We start from the raw sequence: 16,827 nt of genomic DNA on the forward strand, positions 1-16,827 counted from the left end.
AGTGCACTTAAGAGGTCTTAATGGACATAGCAACACGAGAGAAGGATTCAAGAAAAATTCATTTTACTCTATACCAGGGGCTGGCAACCTTCTAGGGGGGCAATGGGCACATTTAGAATTTTGATGGGCGCCAGTCAAAAAATGGCAACACAAAGTGGCTGCCACACATAAAAGGGCAAAAAAACAGACAGGAACAAAAATGCTATGGGCATTGTGGATTTTTGAGGAAATATTTGCTGAGAACTTTCATAAGACTTTCTGACGGCTGCACTGGTGCCTCAGGACACCCCCCCCCCCGCCACAGTTAATCTAGTTTATGCATTTTAGGTGCCCAGAGGCTGTGGCAAACATTGATACTGAGAGTACAGTTCAACATCCTTGAAAATCTTAGGTTTTATTTTTATTTTTTTCAAAAAAACAAACAACTTTCTTTCAGACTGATCCTTGCAATCTCAGAGGCCATGTTCCATTTCAGGATATCTGGCTTGTCAACCGTTTTGTTTATGCAGTGCTGGTGTATCGGGTTCATATCTTCCCACCCACCGATCACATGAAAACAGGTTCCTGCTATGAAAATACTCTCATGGAGCTCTGGCTCTCAAGCAAAACAATACTAGGGAATGCAAACCACAGTCCAAAACAAACCTACTGTAAACCTAGTATAGTATTGACCACTTATAAATAATTAACCAGCACATGGATGGGCTTCCCACAGGGACTCAAAACACAAGCATGAAAAGAAACTGCAGATCCACAAAGTGAATAATAGAGTTTAAGAAACTCTCGACTCCACAGCTGATACACCCTGACCACACAAATGAGATAAATTATGGCCTATAAATGCAAGCCTTTCAAGACAGAAATATGACTCCATTATTCAGACACAGAGACAGGTGTGTGAACAGTGAGATGTTTTATCAGTTGCTGGTGAAAAACCCATTGTGATGCATGGGGGAGCAATTGCCACATCACAGGTACCTCAGAGAGACTAGTAAGGAAAGCAAGAAAAATAGATACACAAGTCCTTCATGGGCCTCCTGTAGTTGCTTCCTTCTACAGAAAAGTCTTACGTTTACACGCTTGCCCAGTGTGTATCACTGTCCAATAGGAGACAAGAAGTTACATGCAGGTGTGTGCAAGGAACAGCATGCTTGTGGGAGAGAAGGGGCACGGCATTATTTAAATCATTGTTAGAATTATCAATGCCCTGCTGCATGGGGTGCAAGTGTACACATTATAAAAATAAGACTTATTTCAATACAGTACAGTACTGTAAATGCAGTACAGTAATACCTCTGTGAGGGGACGCGGGTGGCTCTGTGGGTAAAACCTCAGTGCCTAGGACTTGCCGATCGTATGGTCGGCGGTTCGAATCCCTGCGGCGGGGTGAGCTCCCGTCGTTCGGTCCCAGCTCCTGCCCACCTAGCAGTTCGAAAGCACCCTTAAGTGCAAGTAGATAAATAGGTACCGCTTTATAGCGGGAAGGTAAACAGCGTTTCCGTGTGCTGCGCTGGTGCTGGCTCGTCAGCTGCAGCTTCGTCACGCTGGCCACGTGACCCGGAAGTGTCCTCGGACGGCGCCGGCTCACGGCCTCTAGAGCGAGATGAGCACGCAACCCCAGAGTTGGACACGACTGGCCCGTATGGGCAGGGGTACCTTTACCTTTACCTTTAACACCTCTGCGAATGTTGGCCTTGTCTAGCGTCCATTCCAGCAGATGTCAGCGGCAAACCCGGAAGTACCGGAATGGGTTACTTTCGGGTTTGCCGCTCGTGCATGTGCAGAAGTGCTAAATCGCGCAGAAGCGCATGCGCAGAAGCACAAACCGCTCCATGCGCATGCGCAGATTGGCGCTTTGCCCTGCATTATTTTCAGCTAGTGGCTGGGGCTCCGGAACAGATCCCGGCCGCAAAACGAGGTGCAACTGTACATGACAGAGGCACAACGTAAGCAACAAAAATATATACATTGGTAAAACACACAGTAGCAATGTACTTTGTCCAATTTACTGCCACTGGCTAAAGAGGTAGAAAGAGCAATCATGTAGGAAAGGCGATATAGAAAAAGAAATGCAGGGGTGTCGAGCAGCTTTAGGATACCAATTCAGTCCCTCCACTGCCTCGAAGGCCATGCTGTTCTTAATAAGCTCCAAATTGCCTGCGTTGAGTGCATGATCTCCTCCAACACATGTACTATAAAACTGCTGGTGAAAGCCTGGATCATGCAAAAATGAATAATGCAAAAATGAAAATAAAAGTCTGCACTACATGACCTAAGACTACGTTCCTCATCATCAGCAATTTGGTACTGTTGTAAGCTAATTCACAGAAACATAGCCTGCATTCCACAGGATGTTCCATAGGAAAGGAAGGGTTTTGCAAAGCAAAAACAAATAAAAGGACCGTGGTATCCCTGAGAGTAAGAAACACGTGAGAGAAGTTTGGTACAGCTATTGTACCAAACAAGAGCTGTTCTAGCAACCAATACCAAGATCTTTTATATTATTTTATGCCTGAACTTTGTAGAGTTTGTGTTGACCAATAAAATGAAGGCTATTGTCCTGCACACTACTTACAAGTAAAGGTAAAGCAACCCCTGACCATTAGGTCCAGTCGTGACCGACTCTGGGGTTGCGGCACTCATCTCACTTTACTGGCCGAGGGAGCCGGCGTACAGCTTCTGGGTCATGTGGCCAGCATGACTAAGCCGCTTCTGGCGAACCAGAGCAGCCAATGGAAATGCCGTTTACCTTCCCACTGGAGCGGTACCTATTTATCTACTTGCACTTTGACGTGCTTTCGAACTGCTAGGTTGGCAGGAGCAGGGACCCAGCAATGGGAGCTTACCCCGTCACGGGGATTCGAACCGCCGACCTTATGATCAGCAAGTCCTAGGCTCTGTGGTTTAACCCACAGCGCCACCCGCGTCCCTCTACTTACAAGTAAGCTGTTTTAAATTCAGAGGAACTTCCTGCTGAATAAATGTGTACAGGATTGGGCTGCAAACACAAATAAGCAAACTTAATACAACTACTATAGTTATACAACCCCTATAGTTACAACTATTAAGCAGCTTCTTCCGGCAAGTTGAGGCAGGCTTAACAAATACATGCATGTCTGTCAAGCAGCAAATAATTTTCTTGCTCCACTTTCATGTCAGTTTAACAGATTTTATGTAATATGGGACCTATAGTACTAAAAACAAATGCAACACTCTAAATAATACAAATAATACTAAAAATGGAGTGTACAAATTTTACTGACAAAACATCCAATGAAAATTTTAATAAAGGAAAAAGCTAATCAGAAAAATAATCTATAAGCAGAGAAACCTCCTGGTTGAGACTTTAAAGTTACTGGCCTACACGGATTATTAATTTTTACTATTAATTCTTTCTGTTTGAAATACTGTATTTTACAGCTGTTTTAACACGGCAATAATTCGCCACAGAGGATCGAAGACTGCACATTTCCAAGACCAAACTAAATTTTGACCAATATACATATAAACCCATAGTGATTCACGTTGTCTTACAATGCATAATCTCTGGAGACCATTAAATATAAAATTCTCTGTCACCACATAAAGCTGATTTGTGCTAGTTCTACAAGCAGCTTTTTAATGCAACTTACTTTTATTCATTTTTCAAATACCAAACAATGCAGCACAACACATAATTATTGAAATGGGGAGTGCATCGCACAGTTCTCCTGAAGTAGTTACACTCATCATATCTATCTTTGAAAAGTGTCCTCCCAAAGGCTTCCATGAGAACCCAGAGGTCCGTACCAGTGTTCCTTAGTTGCTGCTTATGCAATAAAACTTGACAAAACAGCATAGAATTTGCCCATGTCTTGGATTTTCCTACAGCCTTGAAGTTGGTTAGTCAACTTGCCTTAAGAGCTGTTGATATCAAACAGCCGTAAGGTCAGCATCCAAAGTTCTCCTGAATTTGGCTATTGTGCACCTTGCCAAAGTTATCAGATAAGTTATTAGTTCTTTTGACCCAAATCCCAATGATCAGAATCAAAAAACAGAGAGAAGGTCAAATTATGGATTTGGAAGAATAACCTGGCAGGTTATACGTTTCCCTCCATGAAAGACCCACAACCAAAATTGTTGACCTAAAGGGCAATTCCATAGCACCAAACCGTGGCTTAATATTATTTGCAAACCAAATACCAGCCAGAACAAACCACTCACCACTGTCCATAATTACAAGTAGGTGATAGCAAGATCTGCAAAGCAGGACAATCGATTGGCAGCGGAAAGAGAGGAGGAGGATGTGGGTGAGTTTATTAGTGTGTTAATACTACACTCCACTTTATAGCCTGAGATCAGATTCAAGGTGTCACTGAAAGCTTCACATCTGTCTAGATTTTAGTTTGTTTAAGAAATTTCAGATAACTCCCACAATGCCAGGATCACAATCCTTTTCTAACCAGTGTTTTATTTCGCCTTTATCCAAAGCTTGCCTTTATCAAGTCACTCTACAAAGCAAGCGGGGGGGGGGGGTGTTGGTGTTGGGGGAGCAAGAAGGGCTACATACACGTAAGAGGGTTGTTTGGTGGGTTTGTTTGAATTTTGAAAAGCAGATTATTTCAAGCATGAGACTTTGAGTCGTCTGTTGCAAATCTAAGTGCTTCACAGTTATGCAGCACTCTGGATTTCCTAGAGATGAGATTCTGAGAAAGAGGAGGGGGGTGGAGGGAGTTCTAGCATTAAAAACACAAGGGTTTTGTAAACCAAACAGGAGAGCTTGGAAAGCCTTGCCCTTTTACAGTTTCCTGCCTTCTTGGAAATCTCTCGCTGTTGAACACATCGAATTACGCGAGCAGTTCAGTAGCGGCAGAAGAATTTTATTTTTCATTAAACAAGCATGAAGGAGTTCTTTTTAAAATCCATGTTTACCCTGATTCTGAAAGCCTGTATTTGCCCACCCTCCAATATTTGACAGTTAGAAAAATGGCTGGAATAAGGAAGACATAAGGGATAGCTGCATATTTTTGCATTGCAGGGGATTAGACTAGGTGATTCTCAGGGTCAGCTTCCAATTCTATGATTCTATGTTAGTATGTTATGAGGTTCGATAGTAAACATGGCAGAGGATATTTATGCAGCACCACTTTGAAGAGTGATATAGCAAAACAAAAACAAAAACAACCCATTGGTTTCTGCTACTGAGGGGCTTGCAATCTAAAATGTAAATAGTACGGATGGAACAGAAATGAAAGAAGCATGCCTATCAGGAGAGAAATATGAACAAGACTCAATTACACATGTTTTGGCTTTGGATTGCTGACACACAGCCAAAGATGTTTTGAAACAGTACTTCAAAAGATTATTATCTCTATAATTAAAACCCATATTTTCCCACATTTAGCAATTTATTTATTTTTTTCATTTTTGCTGCCTTGATCCTTCACCTCTAAATACTAAAAGATTCAACATTTTCAAATGAAGCATTTCACTTGAACTCTTAGTAAGACAGTATTTTGCTGTCAGACAGACACCACTACAGTGGGGTATTTACATTCAGTATATAGCACCATCCATGGCAGAGGTACAACTTTAGTGTGGTGCTCGTGCGCCAAAGATCACTGTTTTGAACTATGCTACTTGCACTGATCCTCACAGTTCCTGGTTTGTCATTCTGACTACCTAGATCAGTGTGGAGGTCCTTACTGTCTGATGTAGTTTTGAGGTGTGCCTGACATCCCAAAAAGCCTCAACCTAGAAGCAAAGAAATAAATAGGTACTTGTTCTTAATTAAACCAGCTCAAGGATGACAGCAAGTACCACATGCACACACCCTAACAAGAATTTTGCCATTGACTTCCATGAGTCTTGGACTGCATCCAAATCTTTCACTTGTTCTTACATGCAACTGTTCCAAAAAGGGAGAGAGGAACTTCACCATTCCTGATGACATCAAGATTTCTTAGAAAATGCAAAACAGAAAATTCTTAGTAGGGAAACATGTTGCACCTTTCCTGGAATTTTATCTTTACTGAAAACCTTTGAAGCTGTTCTTCATTAAGACAGCTCCTGCCCCCTTGAACTTGAGAGCTTTATACTTAACTAACTCTTCAATACAAGGAAATGCTTTGTGACAACTGCAAGGCTTTACGCTAAAACTGATTGCACATTAACAAAACTGTCTCTTCAAGGCTATGCTGCTACCATTTGAGTTGATCGCAAGAGCAAAATTGCAGAAGTCTTCATTGATACTAATTAACTAACAGTTACAGTAGAAATAGAACAACAGCCCAAACTTACACACATTTTCTTAGAAATGATCCCACTTTGTTCAGTGGGTCTTGCTCTCTCTAGTAAGCACACCTAACATAGCAGTCTTCCTTGTGGGTAAACAATGCCTTGCTTAAGGTTAGGATGACTTGCCCTTTAATAACAGCATACCTGTATTCCCCGCAGCAAATTTTAGTGGGAGTTGTTCATGTGACCTTAAGTTGTCTATCGTAGGAATGGCTAACCATTTCTGGGCTGAGGAATTTGCCATTGGCTTGGGCATCTACCCTGGAGAGCTACATGCTAGCAGTTTGGGGAGGGGCGTCCTACACTTGCAAGCACACAGTCTCCCTCCTTAGCTGATCTCGGAGAGCTTATCATCCCCTCCCCACCCATTAAATTATGAATCTGTTGACTGGAGACAGCTTGGGTTGAATCCCCATCAGGGCACTGGACTGGCAGCTCAATCAATACTTTAGATTTATTTCTTTTTGCCCCCGCCACCATCGAATGAGGTTTTGGAGGCCAGACAAACTGGCTTTTTTTGGGTCCTCCATTTTTCTGAAAAAGCCTATGGGAAGCCCACAAGCAAGACCATAGCACAACAGCACTCACCACTCCTGCAGTTTCCAGAAACTGGAAGTATCACTGCCTCCGACACTGGAGGGAGAACATAGCCATCAGAGAACATAGCCTCTTGTGGGAGTGAGTTCTGTAGTTTAACAATGTGCTGTGGGAAGAAGTACTTTCTTTTATCTGCCTTGAATCTAGTGTTATGAGAGGGAGGGAGGGAGAAAAAAGTCAATTTCTATCCACTTTCTACAGAAAATTCATAATTTTGCCTCTTACCTGCCTTTTCTCTAAACAAAAAAATCCCCAACAGTTGTAATCTTCCTTCATAGGGGAGCTGATTCATCCTCTTGGTCATTTTTGTTGCCCTTTTCTGAATCACTGTGTTACATCCTTTTTGAGGTAAGATGACCGGAGTTAGAAAGGCAACAGCCATTTCACTATCTTAGACACAACCAGGGAATAATTTAATTGGAAATCCATAATGAAAGGCACGCCTAGCTTCGTAATGTAAAATACATTCCAGAAAGGTTAGGTACTAAGCCGTGCCTTGTGTTTATGTTCTGGAAGCAATTCAAAGAAACATCCAGAGCAAATGCATTATTTAAAAATTCAGCACAGAAAAAACAAAAGAGGAGAAATCTTGTACCGCCTTAAAACATTATTGTAAGCAATGCTGAAATCAAAGTCTAGAATCAAAACACAACTCCCATCAGTTGTGACAGCACAATTGCTCCCACGAAGGAGTTAGTATTGGTTTATGGAAGTTTCCAGTATTAATGGCTCTCTTTTTCAGGAGGATGGCACTAAAGAACTCAGAGGAATATCTAAAACATCAAATATTTGATATAGTTAATCTGCCAATTGCATTGCAATTGCACTCTGGGAAGTAAGGGCTTATTCATACTTCCTCTTGTCTTTCTGTTTTCCTATTCATGGAAAAGCACTCTTTAGCACTCAAGGGGAGCCAACGACAATTTGGGTTTCCCTTGGATTGCCATTTGTTCCGTTCTATCTCTAAAGAGTGGGTTTTCCTTGGAAAGGAGCAGGGCAAGGGGGAATCCGCTCAGACCTGTGCCTAGAAAGCCCAGGTCAAGCAAAAAACCATTCAGACTGTGCTTCTGGACATGGCACAAGCAGAAGTATGGATAAGCCTCAAGTCTCCAAGCTCTTCACTCACTACCCCTCTCCTTTTAAGCTATTTTGAAGAATGTTCTTTGTGACAGAGAAAAAGTTGTGCCAGACTAGTGAGGGGGCAGGTTATTTTCAGAAGAAGACGTCCCTGCACATTGTCACTTGGATGAAAGCGATTATATATTAATTTGCAGTATCAAAAGAACTGAGGAAGAATAAAAATGATGTGATACAAAAGATGCGGCATATGTTCTTCTGTCTGAGCACGCATATAAATGAAGGCATTTTCTCACCTCAGGAACCTAATAAAAACTTGCCTTACTTTTAACACAAGTGAAATATGATTTGGTGTGGAGCTGGTGCCACTTGTTGGGCTTCAGTATGTTATGAGGAGAGCACAAACTGGGCAATTATCAAATCCTTAAGAGCGCTTTTGCCACAGGATGCCTCAGGCCAGAGAGACGTTCCACTTGCTTTGGAGTATATAGGGATTAAAAACATTCTGCCTAGCTACAGTGAAGTACTCTAAATTTCAAATAGTTTTTCGCAAAATATTATGCTTTACTTATGAGATATATAATGCTTTAAAGACACAAAAAATTGCAATCAAAAGCAGAAATTTAACAATGAAAATAAAGTGCTGTGAAGAAAGAAACCTCTGCAAAACTGAAGCCAAATTTCATCAAACAGAGGAATATAAAGCTTCGATCTAGAGAGGAAAGGCTGCTATTAAAATGAAATACTGCAATAAGACTGTATGCCTTCATTGCAAAACACGAAGAACTCAACTATTCACAGTTAATAGCAATATATGAAGCTATAAACCACAACAGTACAGTTCTGTGATTCAGCATGAAAGGGTTTTATTTCCCTAGAAACGCTGTGGGTTAAACCACAGAGCCTAGGACTTGCTGATCAGAAGTTTGGCGATTTGAATCCCTGTGACGGGGTGAGCTCCCGTTGCTCTGTCCCAGCTCCTGCCAACCTAGCAGTTCGAAAGCACGCCAGTGCAAGTAGATAAATAGGTACCACTCAGGCAGGAAGGTAAACGGCGTTTCCGTGCGCTTCTCTGGTTCGCCAGAAGCGGCTTAGTCATGCTAGCCACATGACCCGGAAGCTGTACGCCTGCTCCCTCGGCCAATAAAGTGAGATGAGCGCCGCAACCCCAGAGCCGGTCACGACTGGACCTAATAGTCAGGGGTCCCTTTACCTTTACCTTTACTGATGTTTGACCTCTGGAGCTTTCGCTTCCAAAATTCACAAGTATTAAAAGCATGAAAATTGTTTAAGGCTAGCAGTCCTTTAGCACTTTGCAGCACAGCAGAGGAAGGTCTCAGGGTGCTGAGAAGGCAAGGTGTGTTTTCTGTCTTCACTCATCCTTAACTTCCCTCCCTCTTCCCTCTTTGCTCCCACCACCCCGTCTGAGCTGCCCCACAGATTCCAGGCTGCCTGAGTTATGAAAAAGAGCACTCTTCTGAGAGGACACCGACTTTTTGCTGCTTGTTAATTCAGATCTGTGACATATTTTACACTTAATCTACAAGGCAAATTTTCATAACCGTTGCTATTATTCAGAAAGATCAGAAGACTGACAGCACAAGGGGAAACATGAATCCTCTATTTATCAAGAGGAAAGTAAAGGCAGCTGCAAAACAAATATTGCCTCACAGTTTCATATGTACAGTTTCAGGCACAGCCCTTTCCGAGTTAAACAAAAAACAATTTAAACTTCATATTGGCACAGTGGGTGCCACACAAACTAGGACTTTTTCTGTAAGCATGTATGCTGAGACATTTGAGATATGGGGAAAGAGAGAGAGAGAGAGAGAGAGAGAGAGAGAGAGAGAGAGAGATGCATAACGCTCCAGAATGAAGAATAAGCTTTGAAGTACGAAGCATCCCTTCATTTTAATAATATTGTACTTAACACATTGTTTGCTCTAAATAAGTCATGTGGCCCTTAAGGCTTTTTTGGACTACAGCTCCCATCATCTCTGGCCACTGGCCACCCTGGCTTAAGATGATGGGAGTGGGAGTTGCTCATTCTTGATCAAAACCCATATTGTATCATAGTTCTTGCAGTAATATTCAAACTTTGCAGCAGAGGCAGCAACTTGTGCCAAAGATTTAGGGGGCCTGTGTGATGCACGACATGTGTGTGATGTCATGCATATGACGTCGCATCTTCAGGAGGAGGCCGGGCATAGAGCCAAGCACGGCACTGCTTCAATGGCCCCGGTTGCTCCTCTCCCACAATGGGCCTCCTTCCATGGCAGGAGGAGGAGGAGGAGCCGGCCCCCTCACAAAAGATATTGGGGAGGAGGAAACAGCTTGGCCCCCATGAGGTGGCACCCTTGCTCTGCAGTTCTATAGATTGCCACCTGCACAAACAATCCAAGGAGTGGTCATTATTTTAGTGGCACCCATGAAGGGACTTCTAGTTCGGAAGGTTCACCACAAGATTCCTTGCATCACCATGGAGAATCGTGTGCATCCACATGCAACCTATGAACTGCACCCCAGTATTGCAAAGAACTTAGATGCACCTCTCAGAATGTGAGGTGCAGCCACCTGGTATTTACTTCTGGCATTTATATACCACTCCTTCAATAAAGTTCATCAGCTGGTAGAGATGGGCCAACAGGTAATAGAAAAATAGCCAAGAAATAAATACTGGTCACAATGAAGGAAAGTATTCAGACACATGAAAGTCAAACCAGACAGTTATAGTCTAGCATTGCTGGCATTAGGGAAAGGCTAAATAATAGAAGCAGTGATGGGAAGGAAATCCACTGGGTCACTTTGACTTGTTGAATAATTTAGCACCAAGAACTTGTCTGTAAGCTACGTAGTAATAAAAAAAACCTTGAAATCTATGTCAAAACTTTCCAGTCTCATCTGCTACTTTAATAATTCTATTGGAACAGGTGCCTGCCATAAATGGATTTCTTTTTCTTGGAAGCGAGGGATATTATCTGTGTGCTGCAGATTCAACTGCTCTATGGATGAATCTGAGGAAAGAAAAAGAACAAGGAACTAGATCCTTTCCATTCTCTGCTGTCCATCCCAAAAGGATCAGAGATGATTGTACGAGTAAAGTCAAATCAGATTTGGGTATGAGCTTATTACCTCATGTCCAACCATAGCAGTGAAAAACGAACAAGAAATTAAGGGAACGGAAATGGTAACATTAAGAAAACATGCTTTTAATAGAAAGATACATGTTATACAGTCTATTCTGAGATACAGATATCCAATGTGGAGGAGGTAGAAAAGGAAACAAACATGTACTAAATAATGTTTTGAGCAAAGGTTCCCAAATAAGATAAAATATCTTATTAACAGAAATAGAAACTCACATTTGTGTTTGCAATCAACTGGCCAACAACAACAAAACTTCAGATTAAAACTTGAGGAACTGAGCCAACATCTAGTGACTCCAACAACTGTAGAGGCATTTATTTCTACGTCATCAGTGATCCAGGAAGGCCACTCAGATCAGAGTTCAGGGCTAGTGGAGGCACGTTGCGTGTGATGGTTTATGCTTGTTATTAGGAAATATACTCCCCTCATTACACTCACTCTGTTATAAACACCACCACCCACTACTCCTCCCCTGCGTTCGTAGATACCATTAGCTCTTTCCTTTTATTTGGCTTAACAGCCGGAGAACTCATCTCTTATGCTGCTGGCTGTATAAACTGAAAAGCAAATACAAATACAGCTGCTTGTTCTACACTCTTCCGATAGCCTCAGAGGCTAAGAATCACCTCCATATGACCAAACCAGGAAGCGTGCTTTGAGAGCAGGAATGGGGAACCTGTGGCACTGCAGATGGTACTAGACTACAAATCTCGACTCTAAGCACTTATTCCGCCCCCGCCCCACCAAAAAAGCACCACTTTCTGGAGAAAGCCACCCAAGAAGGAGAAGAAGCATTGCAAGCTAGGACAGGATCAAAAAAAGCTAAAGGAAAATCAACAGAGTCACACTCCCCTGACGCTCTCCCGACACAAGCCATTCTGCAGGGCACTCTCTTGAGGACTGCTCAGGAAGCAGAGATTTGCCACTGGTCTAAAATGATTGAGATCTTCCATATCTGGAGAAGCCTGATAGAATCCTTAACTCTGTATGTACTTAAATCACCCCTGAACTCAAGAGAACTTGACCATATTTTTAACTTTGGTTGGGAAACAGTTCGAAGAAAATGTGCTTTTAATTATTTCTGATCATTTTCATGCATGGCAATCCTACGCATGTCTAGTTGGAAGCAAGTCTTATTTGTTCACTGTGATCCTTGTAAATGCACATAGGACTGCTGTCTTAGAATCACAATCTAATTATACGCCACTGGCAAAAGCAAAAAAATAAAATATGAAGTGGGAAACAAATGCGCATTCACAGTTACTGAACTTCCAATTCTTATTTTGGTAACTTTAATTTAACAGAAATCCCAGTCCCTCTCCCCCCACCCCCCAAAAAGAAAAATGCATAAAGAGAACTTTTGAAAATGATAAAGTAGGGCAAACTGATGGGAGGAATATTTACATATAAATAAATATAGCAAACACCACAATACTTTTATTCACAAATAACAAATAGGCAGGAAAGCTGCATCCTAACTTCACTACTAACTGCAACAAAGGATTCACAAGATTGAATGCTCATCGGTTAACATCCACATTCCCCAAAAACCTTTGATGTCAGACAGGAGGGTGGGTTAGAACCTTTTACCAGTGCTGAGATTCCTATGTACAGGGACTATGTGCTATTTCTCAGCATCCAACCTTTGTCCATATAAATGGGGTTTAGAGGTGGAACTCAGAAAGGAGAAAAGGAAAAGATTCTGGAAAGAAGTTAACTAAGAAAGCAATCCTAGAAAACAGAATTCCCGCATTATAGAAACACACATCATGTAACAGTCTGCTGTTCCTAGAAAGAACTCCACTTTCCTGCCAACAACCAGGGCTTTTCCTGATAATCATAAATATTATGCAGAGGCTTTTAGACGGTTATATTTCTTTGTCATGATTCCCACACTGGAAATATTCTCTAAGGAAGTAATCCTGCTGTGAGGTTGATTTGGCAGAAATTATTATTATTCACAAGGTAAATACATCTATGATGGCATAAACAGGATTGAAATAGTTTTGGGGCCTTCTCATCCAACACTAGAGATAATTTTGTTGTAATCAAAATCCTACTGTGTAGCACGGCACAAATGCAGGTAGTCTGAAATCAAGATTTGCACAGCTATCCCACTTCCTTTTGCTACTTCTTGTTTGAACAATCACACATACCTTAAAAAAAAAGGGGGGGGGAGAAATCTCCTTTACAATTGCCCATATGAACATGGGACCGCCTGATCTCACAAACATCAGCTTAAAGCCAAGTACATTAACTGCATTTAATTTCAAACCAGCTAAGTTAGAATCATAGAACTGTACAGCTGGAAGCAACACAAAATGTCATCTAGTCCAACCCCCCTGTAATGCAAGAATCACTGATAAAAAAACACCCTGACAGGTGGCCAACAAACCTCTGTTTAAAAACCTCCAATAAAGGAGAGTCCACCACTTTCCGAGCTACTCTGTTCCACTGTCAAATAGTTCTAACCAACAGAGAGTTCTTCCTAATGTTTAGTCGGAATCTCACTGCTTGTGACTGGAATCCATTGGTTCAGGTCCTAGCCGCTAGAACTGCGGAAAACCAGCTTGCTCCATCACCCATGTGACAGCCCATCTGATATCTGAAGATGGCTATCATCTCACCTCTCAGTCTTTGCTCCGAATTCTTGGGGCTGTAATGGAACTAAGCTGGTTTTTAATGCAGTTGTATGAAACGGTTTGTAGATTACAAGTTATAGAAACAATATACATATTATTTTGTAACATTATGTCTTCTATAACCTGATAAAGTAGAGCACAATTACAGTCATACCTTGGAAGTCGAATGGAATCTGTTCTGGAAGTCCGTTCCACTTCCGAAATGTTAGGAAACCAAGGCACAGTTTCTGATTGGTTTCAGATTGTTCAGGCGCACGGTGCGCCAGATGTTCGCCTTCCAAAAAGATGTTCAATAATCGGAACACTCATTTCTGGTTTTCGATTGTTCAAGAGCCGGAATGTTTGACTCCCAAGGCATTTGGGAGCCGAGGTATGACTGTACTTATGTAATACAATTTACATGTGGTTGTTCTTAAAGAATGCCTTGATCCTATACATGGGTGTTGCAAATTTATACCTTGCTCTTCATCAGAAAATGATCCCTGGTCACTACATAACATACAAACACATACAAATACATAAGAAAATAAAATAAAATTACAAATCATGTCACACTGTTGAATAAAACAATCCCATATCTGTCCCACTTCAACAAACAGGCCCAACAACATTTGAGAACCCCTCATAGAATCTGATTATACTAACTCTGTGGAAGGCACAAAATCAGAATCTTTCCTTCCTTTTCAAACTTTTGGGATGGAATAATGTTCTTCATACAGCATTTCTCTCTCGCTGTAAACACCACACAGCAGTCTGCTTGAGTTTTTCCAGGAATATAATTAAAATAGAAAACACTGCGTACGTGCATTTGTTGACTGTTCAGAACCTCAAAAGAAGGCTGCAACACCCAACCGAGTCAGACCTTTCATTAAATGCAAAAATACATCAAGAAACCAAGACAGCCAAACCATATGTTCTAATAGGTGGCTTTGGAGGGGAACTACACAAGTAGTTGTTAGTAGTACTAACAGCCACTATAGCAAAACTGAACCCCAACTGTGGAGGCATACCTCTGAATACCAGTTGCTGGGGAACAACTGAGATCAGGGGTGCCAACTTGAATAGGATATTGTGGTGGCCCAGGTAAGCCCTGCCGTGCATAATCAATCACATGACGCAGTGCGCACACACCATTTGAATGGGAATGCCCATCAACTCTGTGGGGGCCCAGCCCCCTCAAATATTTTATTGTGGGAGCCGAAGCCCCCACAGCCCCTAGGAGTTGGCTCCCATGACTGCGATAGAAAGCTATTTCTTCCAAATCCTACATATAGGAACAGACCCTGCTAACTCTACCAGTATACTTAAAAATACAAGATCCACAAAGAGTTGCCCAAGCTTTGTTACTAACTGAAGCTAACAAGCAGATTGCACATTGCAGTCCAGAAAAGGTGGGGTTATTAGCTAAATAGCCTGGGGAGGTCATCCAAGTCAAATAAATAATCAAAAGGTACATTATAACAGGAATGCTGACTGTGGAACATGAATGATTTGAATCTAGACAAGAACTTTCAGATACATGAAGACTCAGGTAAGGAGCGTTCCATAGTACTTTACAAAATTCACACTGTAATTTTGTAAAGAGATTTAAGTAAAAACTATTTTATATTTGAAATTATACCATGTACCTTACTTTCTAAGGTTTTTTCCAGCTCTGGGGTACTCAGGAAGTATTATTTCTTAATTATTACAAAAATAAAAAACGGAAGTCAAGAGTTGAGCTTCACCGGAAGCTTGCACAACAACTGCTAAATGCATATTACACCATGAAAGCTTGATGGGGGGAGAGAGAGAAAGGACGCTGGATGGTTGATAAGCAGCCCCCCCCATTTGCTTTTTTCCAGTTCTGCCCTTTGAGAGTGATGCTTGGGGCATGCTCTTCCGCCTTGTGGAGACTTCAATGTGTAGTTCCTCAAGATTCTGCATCTACACGAAACCACTATGTGGGATTACCCAGAATTTTGGAGTACATTGTTAGCAATATGCTGATGACACACAGCTCTAGTTCTGCTTTCCATCTGCAGGTGTGGTAGTGGATGATCTTTGCATGTAGCAGAGCAAAGAGCAAAGAGCACAGAGAACACAGGGGGCCCCCTCCATGATGAAATTTAAGGCGGCTGGAAAAACAGATGTCCAGGAAGGAGATTTAGGTGGAAGCAGAGGGGCTCTCTTGAGTACAAGATTTGGGTGGGGCGGCAGTATGCATCATCTTTGTGTGACATCATGCATTGGACATGGGTTGGGAGTATGTGATGCCATACACGTGACACACGTATAACGTCGCATCATTGGGAGGAGGCCAAACGGGGAGCCCAGGATGGCGCGATTCAATGGCTGACTTGTGCCGAGCTCAAGAGAGGAATCCACGCTGCACTGGGCTCCCTGCGCATTGCACATATAACATCAGTAAAAAAAGATGTAACATATTAAAATGTACATATATTTTGATGAGGTTCTTTTCCACCTTGGTGAAACTGGACAATCTCTTTAATATACATAGGGGTTACCAGAGGCCAGATTAAACTGCGTTGGTAGTAAATTCCCACTCTGTGCTGCCAGCTGGCTAACCCTGGGTTGCAACAGGGATTGTACAAATCATTAGCAGTAGATTAGTTACTGAATAACGTATTCAACTTTCTGTCCACAAACACAAGGTGTCCCACATAGTGGAAAAAGAAAATAATATAAACAAACCAGGCTTTTCCCACTCTTCCAAAAAAAAATAAAAATGTACAACTGTGCAAGAATAACACAGGCATGGGCACTAACTATGGCTATGGGACCAGGAAGAGGCTGTGGGATTGTAGTATTATTTGCCCCAGCCTATTCACAACCACCCACTCCCAACTCTTAGCCAGGCCTGAGAACACTCCAAACCTATCTGGAAACTTTGTTAGCCATATTTTACAATTATGAAGAGTCACATCAACAGAGACAGAGGGGAAATAAATTATTCTAAGTGAAATAATCAAATTATTATTTATTTATTATTATTATTATTATTATTATTATTATTATTATAAATGTTCCCATAAGCATCACTTGAAAGTAATTCAATGTTACAATCTTCGTATCCTCAAGGATTGTG

The 16,827-nt window shown here is 41.7% G+C and overlaps 1 protein-coding gene across 3 annotated transcripts in view; it reads right to left on the minus strand.

Moving 5' to 3' along the window:
- CRADD (CARD and death domain containing adaptor protein) overlaps nucleotides 1-16,827 on the minus strand; it is a 44,225-nt gene that overhangs the window by 15,666 nt on the left and 11,732 nt on the right. Inside the window, exon 1 of one of the 3 annotated variants that reach the window (XR_014012331.1) lies at nucleotides 13,493-13,721. The exons of the other annotated variants lie outside the window; for them this stretch is intronic. The gene's annotated coding sequence lies outside the window, so the exon portion shown is untranslated. Of the gene's footprint in view, nucleotides 1-13,492; nucleotides 13,722-16,827 lie in introns of those variants that run through there. 3 annotated transcript variants of the gene reach the window in all.

Source organism: Podarcis bocagei, assembly GCF_964188305.1.
Source record: "Podarcis bocagei genome assembly, chromosome: 10".
NCBI classification, from domain to species: domain Eukaryota; kingdom Metazoa; phylum Chordata; class Lepidosauria; order Squamata; family Lacertidae; genus Podarcis; species Podarcis bocagei.